Source organism: Benincasa hispida, unplaced genomic scaffold (assembly GCF_009727055.1).
Source record: "Benincasa hispida cultivar B227 unplaced genomic scaffold, ASM972705v1 Contig245, whole genome shotgun sequence".
NCBI lineage: Eukaryota > Viridiplantae > Streptophyta > Magnoliopsida > Cucurbitales > Cucurbitaceae > Benincasa > Benincasa hispida.
The window spans coordinates 1,359,268-1,370,162 of record NW_024064773.1 but is presented as its reverse complement, the minus strand read 5'-3'; positions in this window follow the sequence as shown (position 1 = coordinate 1,370,162).

Sequence of the window (10,895 nt, the reverse complement as noted above, 5' to 3'; positions counted from 1 at the left end):
CCTCAAGTTCCTGAATCTGTAAAAGTCTAGTCTCACCCAATGCCTTAGGGTCCCAGTTACACGGGCAGGCATGATGATTTATCTCCACAGGGAGGTGGCAAACCTTACCATAGATAATCTTATAAGGAGATATCCCTATAGGTGTCTTGAAGGTTATAGGGTAGGCCCATAATGGATCATCTAGCCTCAGGCTCCAACCCTTCCTGCAAGGATTCACAACTTTCTCTAAGATAGATTTTACCTCTCTATTTGAAACTTTCGTCTGACCGTTCGTTTAAGGATGGTAAGGGGTGACAACGTAGTGCTGCATGCCATATTTCTTTAAGAGAGTTGCTATAACCTTGTTATAGAAATGTGTTCCCCGGTCATTGATCATTGCGCATGGAAAACTAAACTTGCTAAGTATGTGAGATCTTAAAAATCTTGCAACCACCTTAGAATCATCATTAATAGTGACATTTGCTTCCACCCATTTGGAAACATAGTCCACAAAAAGAAGAATATATATCTTACAAATAACTATAGGGACTTGGGATATTTCATTTCTATAGGATAAGCCTCCAGACTTCTGATATCTCTCACATGTTTTACAATAGAAATATGCATCCCTAAAAAGTGCACTCCAATACAATCTTGAATCTAACACCTTTTTATCTGTGCACTTAGAACTAAAGTGCCCCCCACATGCATGTTCATGACAAAAAGCTAAATAGAGAGAAACTCGTCATTAGGAACACACCTCTTAACTATCTGGTCAGCACAAAATTTCCAAAGATATGGATCCTCCCAAACATAATATTTAACCTCACTTTTCAGTTTTGTGTCATGATGTTTGTTGAGGTCAAAAGGAACTTCACATGTGACAAGATAATTAACAAGATCAACATACCATGGAGTCATGGAGATGCCATCAACCTGGAGCAAAGCCTGATTAGGGAAATCTCCATCAGATGGTAAGCATTCCTCTCCTTCCACTACCAAAAAGCTGTCGAGACTTTCAATTCGATCAAATAGTTATTCTGTTTCCTACTTTAATTGCGTAGTATTAAGGTAGTAATGGTTTGATCCTTAGAGAGCTGGTCAATTTTCCTACTAAATTATTTGTTGTAAGTAACCAGGGGGTTTGATGAGTTGGTTTTGATTGCGAGAAATTTTATTAAAAACAGTAACGGTTGGACACAAATTTGATGCAGAGTAAATTGAAACTATCATTGAAACAAAGCCTAGCTTGGGGTAAATTAAATTTAATCCTAATTTGCTACTTGATCATTGATTAATCAGAAAGCACCTTGAAATTTATTTGATTTTTAACTTAGCCGATCACTTCTAGAAAATCTAGAAGGAAGTCCAATTGATCAAATTAATTCTTACACCTTAGGGAAAAGCCTCCTAAACATGCAAACTAATTAGCATTAAGGTCTAGGACAATTGATAAGACGAACAAGATAATTAGGAACAATCCAATTATCCTAAGCTAGATAGAAGAATGTTGTTTGATTGGAAAAGCCAAATCAAAATGCAACTCTAACTTAATTTTCGTTACTTGGCGATCTAAGAACTTAACAATTACGGATTAGGTGTAAACTTATAACTGTGAATTAAACACGCTTGACTAATTTGTCAGATTATCTCAAACACATTTAATCAATTAAATAAAAGCAAGGACAAGATTCAATAAACAATCAAAATTTTAAGACGACAAATCTTCACAATCTCATGAGATAACAAATCAAGATATAAATCCTAGTACTTTAGCCTTGATACCTGTTAGAACCAATAAAATAATGATCTAGAGAGATCTCAATTTAGTAGGAAAGAAGAAATTTGGAGAGGATGCCAAAAGGTAGGGAGAATTTTGCTCAAAATCATGCGTGTCAAGTGTGGGTGGCTAGGTTAATTTAAATGATTTTTGTCGCAACATTATTGCAACGCTAGGGTCAAGTATTGCAACGCTACCCTCAACTCATTTGATCCCCAAGCACACTTGTCTTCTCCGTCAAAGTACGTAGCGTAACTACGATTGATGTAGCATTGCAACGCTCTGAGAATAAGTGCTTTTATGTCTTCATCATAAGGCACCAACGCAATTCAAGCGCGTTACGTTATGGGCGATGCTGATGCTTCTACTTTTCAGCATAAAGGGGCAGCGTAATGGGAACGTTGCAGTGCTCCCACAACACCACACTACTGCCTTCCAACACAGCTTTTTGCTGGAATGGAAGGTTACAACACTCTCATAGGGGTATTTTGGTAATTTTGAACACTTTTCTTCAGTTGATGCTACAAAACTCCAATTTTGTTCGTTTAAGTCTCGTTTTAGCTCCAAATGTCCGTTGTACATCTTAGTTGCTGAATATCTACAAAATAGCAAAATAAACATATAAAATTTCACAAATGAGCCCAAATTAAGCTAAGGGCGATAGTACTTTTATGGTGCTATAAATGAACAACAAGTTTAGAGTGGTTCGGTAATATTTGACCTATCAAATTGATTGAATCGCATGTGGAAGCGTATGATGTTGGTGCCATTGAATTATTTCAAATTTATAGAATAATAGGTAAGACATGCATCAAAACATGCCTGAAATTAACACAAATAGTTGAGAAACTTAACCTTGAAGGCTTTCTTCTAATAGTTTCTTCACTTCACGAATTCCCACGAACACCACGAATTTCAAATAAACACAAATTCTACCAACAGAATTGACACAACCACTTGGCTACCTTGCTATTCTCAGGTAAGAATTCGGATTGTGGGATTCAAGATCTTTTTGGAAAAAGAGATTTTTCTTCTTTTGTTCTTGAGAAAATTAGAGATGATTCATATCCTCTTTTCTTAAAACAACTCATCTCATAATTTAAGAGAAAAGAGAGAGGAGGTGAAGGGTTCCAATAACCCATTCACATTCTAAAATGTAACTTCCATTTGAGAGTTATTTAATTAATTATTATATTAAATCATATTTAATATCTACAATATAATTAAATAATTAATCAATCAACTATTAATTAATTAATTAAATTAAATTTAAATATAATATATTTAATTTAATTAATATATCAAATCATATTTAATATATAATTAATTAATTATTATATATTTAATTAACTATGCCTTTGAATTATATTAAAATGCATATCTCTCTCTAACCTATAGTTTTTATATGAATCTCATTCATATAATTAATATTTGAATCTTATTCATATTTATATATATAGTTTAATTTTGAATCTCATTCAAAATTAATATTTTATTTTATAATGTATCCACATACATTATATTTGTTGGAGTTAGCATGCAATTAGCAGAAGAAATTAGAATTATTAAGCACCCAAATTCAACAATTTTAGCAATAAAGAAAGCATGTTCATAAGATAAAAAATGGGTTTCAACCACATACCTTTGAAGAACTCTCTTCAACTTTAAATTCAGCTTAAATTTCCACAGCAACTCCTTGTAGACCACCCATTGATCTTCCCTAATATTCCCTTGGACCTTAAATTTAATTGTGGGATTCAAAATGAGCTTGAATTTAGGGAATTTTGGAGAGAGAAAGGCGAAATTTTCTGGTTGAGTTGAAGAGCTCTTCTTCCTAAAAAACCAACAACAAAATCCACTTGCATGGCCACGATTCTCAGCCTTTGAACTAAGCATTTGTTCACCTTCAGCATGATATTGATCTTTACAAGAGAATGACACCTCAATTGAAGAAGATAGTGGAATTTCATGGTGTTTAATGTGGGATGAATCTACTAAGTGGAATTTGTCACATTTTTAATTGAATTCATAATTCAATTTAAATAAATTTTGAAATAAAAAATTTCAATATATATATAGTATATATATATATGAATAATACTCAAATAATTAATTTTTAAATAAAATTAACCTTTTAGTAACAATTAAATTAATTAATAAATTAAATTAATAAAATACCAATTGTTTAATCATGAATCTCTATTCATGTAATTAATATTTAAATCATATCTAAATATTATCCAATTCTCCAATTTTGTTTAATTCATCAATTAAACGTGTAATTATATCGTATATAATTATTTATTCTCTCACTTTGAATTTGAACTTTTCAAATTCTCTCATTATGTTATTCTAAGGTTTAATCCGTTTGTGAGCTAGTAGGGGGATTTAATGGACCTACAGATCATGGGCTGCAACGATCCGAGATTAACTGGCTAAACTCTTTAATCTAATTAACTAACATTATTAACTACCAGGTCGCTCCACTAAGACTCAGTAGTTTCACTCCCTCGCTGTAGATATATTTCTATCCACTTGATTTAACGGTAATCGGTAAGTCACTCTTCATAGGTTGTTTGTAATGACGGTTGGGTCAAATGCTATTCTACCCCCGAGATTACATCTTGTTCCTTTAGTCCCACTAATCCTCTAATGAACAATTGGTTCCTGATCCAATCATTAAATCGAGTCCCTCTCGAGCCAATGAGAGGGTAGGGCCCCTTGTTCAAGACTTGAAATCAGTACTTAAGAGAACAACCTCTCTACTAACCCTTAAAAGTGGGTAGAAGTGAATTTCATCATGCACCCTATGTCCCCAACTATCTACTCAGTCTTATCCCTGAAATGGGAGGCTTATTGAGCCGGCGTTGTTGAGTCAATCCTAACCTATGCAAATCTAAGGATAATCTTGAATAAATAGGAGTTCATAGTTAGCTCATGATTAAAGTCGAGTTACCTAGGTCATCGTTTTGAAATAGTCAGTCTTAAACAATAAATGACGTTATAAAGTAAGAGTGACTTGTTTCTTGGTCTGGTCTTATACAAACTCTTTGCATATGATGCCCCCACTCACATGTCTCCACATGAATGATTCAGGATCACATTACTTGTACTAGATACAAAGTGGGCTGCATCAGGTAATGTTATTAGAATAAGGTACCCAACCTTATTCGTATACTATAGACCGTTTTGGCTATTTACTCGAACTTGATCCATCGTCATGTCTCCACATAAAGTCCAAGTACTCATGTAATGGTCATGGATCTTAATTTATTAGATTTAGGTTTTTACAAGTGCAACTTACATATTCAATAACATATTTATTGAAAAACCTCAATAACATCTTTATTTCAAATAGAATATATTTAAATTTACAAACTGTGAATTTTAGGATAATATTAATGGTATCTTATACAATTTCCTTATTCAATTTAAACAATTCAATTTGTTCTAAAACTAATTGATTCTTGTTTTACCCTTAATGAGCTAGCAATGCGACCTAATAAACCTATAGATTAAAAGCTCTAATGATACGAGATTAAATTAATTAAATTAATCAAGATTCATTAACTGTAGGTTACTCCACTAAAAACCCACGACCGTACTCTTCGCACTTTAGAATATTTATGTGTTCATGGATAAAACTATTTCCAGTAAGTCAACCCTTCACGAATTGCTCGTAAATACAATTGAGTCAAATTACTGTTTTACCCCTATAATTACCTCTTGCTGCTCAAGTCCCATTATTCTACATAAACAAAACCTTCTCGAGCCAGTGAGAGGGAAAGACCCCATTGTTCAAGATTTAGAGTTAGCACATAAGGGGGCAATTCATCAACTTACCCTAAACACGGAAAGGAGTGAACTCCAATCTTGTTGAGCTATGTTTCTAACTCCCTATTCAGACAAATCCCCAAAATGGTAGGCATATTAAGTCGGCAACACATGCTACTTCACCCATACAAATCAAAGGACTGCCCTCATAGATCGGAGTTCATAACTCAGTCAGGAGTGAGGTAAAGTTACTTATGGTCATCTTATGAAATGTAACTTTTCTGTCAATGATGTTATAAAGAGAGATTAATCATTTCATGGTCCGGTCTTATATAAACTCTTTATATAGTATACCCTCACTCACATGTCTGCACATGAACCATTTATATCACATTATTTGTAACACTTATAACATTTGTAACATTTACAAAGTGGGTCGTACTTATAGTGTCACTAGGATAAGACACTAAATCTTATCCATTTACTACAGGTCATTTAGGTTATTACTTGAACATGATTCACCTAAATGTCTACCACATACTATTCAAGTTACATAAAATAACTTTAGATCATAGTTTATTTGGTTTAGTTAATGAAATCTAAATGTCAAATAAAATAATTCCTATTAAATAAATAATTCATATTTATAATTTATAAACTATGAGAACTACAAGGTTTAGGACATTATTCCCACACCTATATCCACTATGAAGGTAGCGATGAATTCTTATTAATTCTTATTAATTAAGGAGAAGATAAAGCTAAGTATAATTTCACTCTCTCTAATTTTCTATAACACCGAATGCATGAAAATTCATTTGGAATCTTCGATAAAATTTTTACATATTTTCCCCCCATAGTTTTCAAATATTTTTTTTCATTACAAAATATCTTTAAAAGATCAAAAACTAAAAATAAATAAATAATTTCTTTAAAAAACAAAGTAATTTTGGAAACTAATTCATCCATGCAAATATAAATATAATAAATAGCTAGTTGCTCAAACATTTTTTTCTTGAACTTTTATTTGGAAAATATAATTAAGAACACTATTCTAAAAGGTAGCTAGCTCTAAAAAAAAAACCCTTTTCTTTCACAAGAAATAAGAGTTAAAAAACAATTACTTCTTCATTTTAAATTTCTAGATATATACTCTAATAACATATATACCTATACATATTTGGATTTTTGGCATAATAACTTTATATATAGCCCTAAAATGAGAGATTTTGAAGTTTTAACCACAAATAAGATCTCATTTTGTAACTATTTAATTTTTATTTTTTAAAAAAATTAAACCTATAAACATTCCTTCGATCTCTGTATTTTTTATTTTGTTATCTACTTTTTTTTATCAGTGTTTTAAAAAGTCCAGTCAAGTTATGAAAACTAAAAAATAATAGTTTTTAATTCTAAAATTTGACGTATATTTAACTCTTTTACTTAACAAAATGATTATCAAACAAGGCTTATTGTGTGTTTAGAATACATTTTCAAGTGTTTAATTTAAAAAATAAGTCATTTTAAAAGAAATTAAAGTATTTGACAACTATACAAAATAAGTTTTCAAATGTATTTTAATCTATTTTGAATTTTTTATAAAACACTTTTTTTTCTAATCAGTCCGAACCCGCTCTTAAGATGTCAGCTCAACCCATAAACTCATAAAGACCAAACAAAAATTTAAAAAACCAATAAAGATTCAATTAATCTTAGATGAACATTATTTAACAATAAAATGGAGACAACAAACAAACAATATGGTTAATTATGTCAGCCAAGGAAGTGGGTTTTCATCACTCATTAGTCTAAAAGCAGCAAGGGCAGGTGCTAGGTGTCACATGGAGAACTCAAAAGGAAGCACATGGCTTTCTCTTAATTTCTCTATAAACTATGCAATTGGGATTAAGAGCCATATTACAAAATTAATTGCCTTCCCATTGATGAAGCCATGCCAAAGTTAGAACAAAAATTAAAACTTTACCTATAAATTTGAACCAAAAAGTCTCCCATAAAGCCAACATAGTGTGTATAGAACATGATGCAATATGGGTTTTTTAATTGATATGTATATAAATATATATATTTTCTATTTCTGTTAGATTGGTATACATGTGTGTGAAAAAAGCATCTATATATTTATGTATTCTATAATCTTTCAAAGTCTTATTTATTGTCTTCCTTCTTGTTGGATTTGGGATGATGATTTGTAATTTTATAATCTCAAGGATTTGGACATGGAATGTGTTACTATTTAATACATCTTATTATTAATATATTTATATTTATATTCTTGTATAATCAATGTTTTAATACATCTTATTATTAGTATATTTATATTTATAGTGTTGTATAATCAATATTTTTCTTAAAAAAAAAAAAAATATGAGTATTCATGAGATATTGAAAATATCCATTAAACGTGTATTAATGGATATTTAAACCCATTCGACGAGGGATTTGATCTTTAAAATTTTAGGATTTAATATGCTCATGAATTATCAATATGAAATTGAGAAAGAAAAAAAATAAAATAATGGTTTTTAAGTTAGGGTTATTTTGATCTTCAGTTATTTCAGTTCAATTTATTCTCAAATTTGGATAAGAATGAGAGGGGATAAAGTTTTGAGAAGACCATAAACTCTTTTCAAAATGAACAAATTTTCTCCAAATGTTGGTTCCAAGGAAATAATGAGAGAAAATTACTTGAGAGGGAAGGAGTTTATCCACCATAGATATAATCTCTATCACTACCCATTTTTTTAGCTGAACTTGAAAAGAAAATCCTGTCCCAAAATCGGTAAATAAAAAATTAAGGTATTGTTTGATAATCATTTACGATCTATTTGGTAATTATTTAGGTTCTGTTTAGTAATTATTTGGTTTTTTGTTTTTGCTTTTAAAAATTAAGCCTATTTCATCAACATTTCTTACAACGATTTACATTTTTCTTAAGTATAATGATTGAATTATTAACCAAATTCTCAAAACAAAAACAACTTTTTGAAAGCTACTTTTTTATTCTCAAAATTTGGCTTGGTTTTTTAATCATTGATGAAAAGTAGATAACAAAGGAAGAAAATGGGAGGTAAAACTAGTGTCCATTGGTTTAATTTTCAAAAACAAAATGATTACCAAACGGAGTCTTAATTTTTGAATTTTAATTTTTTAAAATTGTGCTTACTTTATCATCTTGTTACTATTATTTTCATCTTTACTCAAAAAAAAAAAAAAAAAAAATTGAATTCATAACAAATTTTAGGGAAAAGAAAACAAGTTCTTAAATTTTTATCAAAACTTGGCTTGGATTTTGAAAACATTCCTAAAAAATATAAATAAGTAAATAAATAAATAAGAAATTCATAGATAGAGGTATTGTTTATAAATATTAATCTTAATTTTCAAAAACCAAAAACGAAAATTCAAATGGTAATTATTAAACAAAAACTTGATAATTATTTGGTTTTTAGTTTTTTAAAATTAAAGTGTATAAACATCCATTTCATGTTTATATTTTTTTGTTTGGTATATACTTTTTACCAACATTTTCAAAAACCATGTTAAGTTTTGAAAACTAAACAATAATTTTTAAAAAACTTGATTTTTTTTTGGAATTTGACAAAGAATTTAACTTTTTAAATTAAGAAATGGACAAAAATAAAATTAATATTGAAAACTCAAAAACCAAAACCAAATGGTTATCAAACGGGGTTTTAGTTTTTAGTTTTGATTTTTAAATTTAAAACTTATAAACACTGTTTCCACTTTCACTTGCATTTTCATTTCTTTAGGCCCCATTTTGTAACCATTTAGTTTTTTTGTTTCTGTTTTTGAAAATTAAGTCTATTTCATCCATATTTCTTACCATGATTTGCATATTTTTAAGTACAATAATTGAATTCTTAGCCTAATTCCAAAAACAAAAACAACATTTTGAAAGATACTTTCTTTAGTTCTCAAAATTTTGGCTCGATATTTTAAACCATTGGTGAAAAACAGATAACAAAGGAAGAAATATAGAGATTGAAGTAGTGTTTGTAGGCTTAATTTTCAACAATAAAAAACAAAAAAATAAAATGGTTACCAAACGGGGCCTTAGTTAGTTATCAACTTTCTACCTACATTTTCAATGAACTAAGTCAAGTTTTGAAAACTAAAGTCCCATTTAATAACTATTTTTTTATTTTTGAAATCACGCCTATATACACTCATTTCACCTTTAAGTTTCTTAATTTGTTATCTCTTTTTTTATCAATGTTTTTAAAAACCAAGCCAAATTTTGAAAACTAAAAAAAGTAGTTTTTAAATACTTGTTTTTGTTTAGGAATTTGGATAATAATATCAACTCTTGTAATTAAGGAAATTGAGAGTAAATATACTTAATTTTCAAAGAACAAAAACCAAAAATTTAAAAACCAAAAACGAAATAGCTACCAAACGAGATTTAAAAGTTTTAATTTATTTATTAAATAAATGTGACTAAGAATTCAAATGTTTAGAAGCAGGGAGAAACTGTAATATAAGAAAATCAGATGAAAATAAGCCTAAATTAAAAATTATTAAAAAAAAAAAAAAGGTGGTTTTATCAAATGGGGCTTAGGGAACAAAAGGTCAAAATTTTGTTGACCCTAAAAATTGTAAAGTTCCTTTGAACATATCAATTTCATTTTTGAAATTATGCTCTTCTTCTCATCATTGCTTTGGCATTTTTTTTCTTTCTTTTTAAGAAATTAATTATTATCCAAATTAATAGAAAAATAAAATAAAATTAGTTTTAAAACCCATTTCTAATTATATTATCTAAAAGTACACGATTTAATCTAATGATTAATGAAAGTAGTCTTCATAAATTGAATTTTGAGTCGTTATTCATTCAATGTGTTTGTAGAGAGTATTACATTTAACTCTATATATATATAACATAAAAAACCAACTTTTATATCGTAAGCAAGCAAATTAATGATTGCATATGAATATCAATATGTTTGTAGAGAGTATTATATTTAACCAAATATATATATATATATATATATATATATATAACATAACACTACCCACTTTTATATTGTAAGTAAACAACTTGATATTTATGTAATCATGCAATACAAGAAAATGGATGATGATGGACAAAAATAAAAACTTATGAAGGTTAATTAATGAGAAATAGAATCTTATAAAGTTTAAGAATCAAAATAAAATAAGAAAATGTGAGAAGTTTGATGGAAAAGATCTTGAAATCTCATCAAAATCTATTATATTTGCAATCAAACTAAATGGAATGGTTGGTTGGGTAATTGTGTATTAAACAATTGTGATGAACCAACTAAAATCCAAAACACCTTCCACCATATATATTAATCTA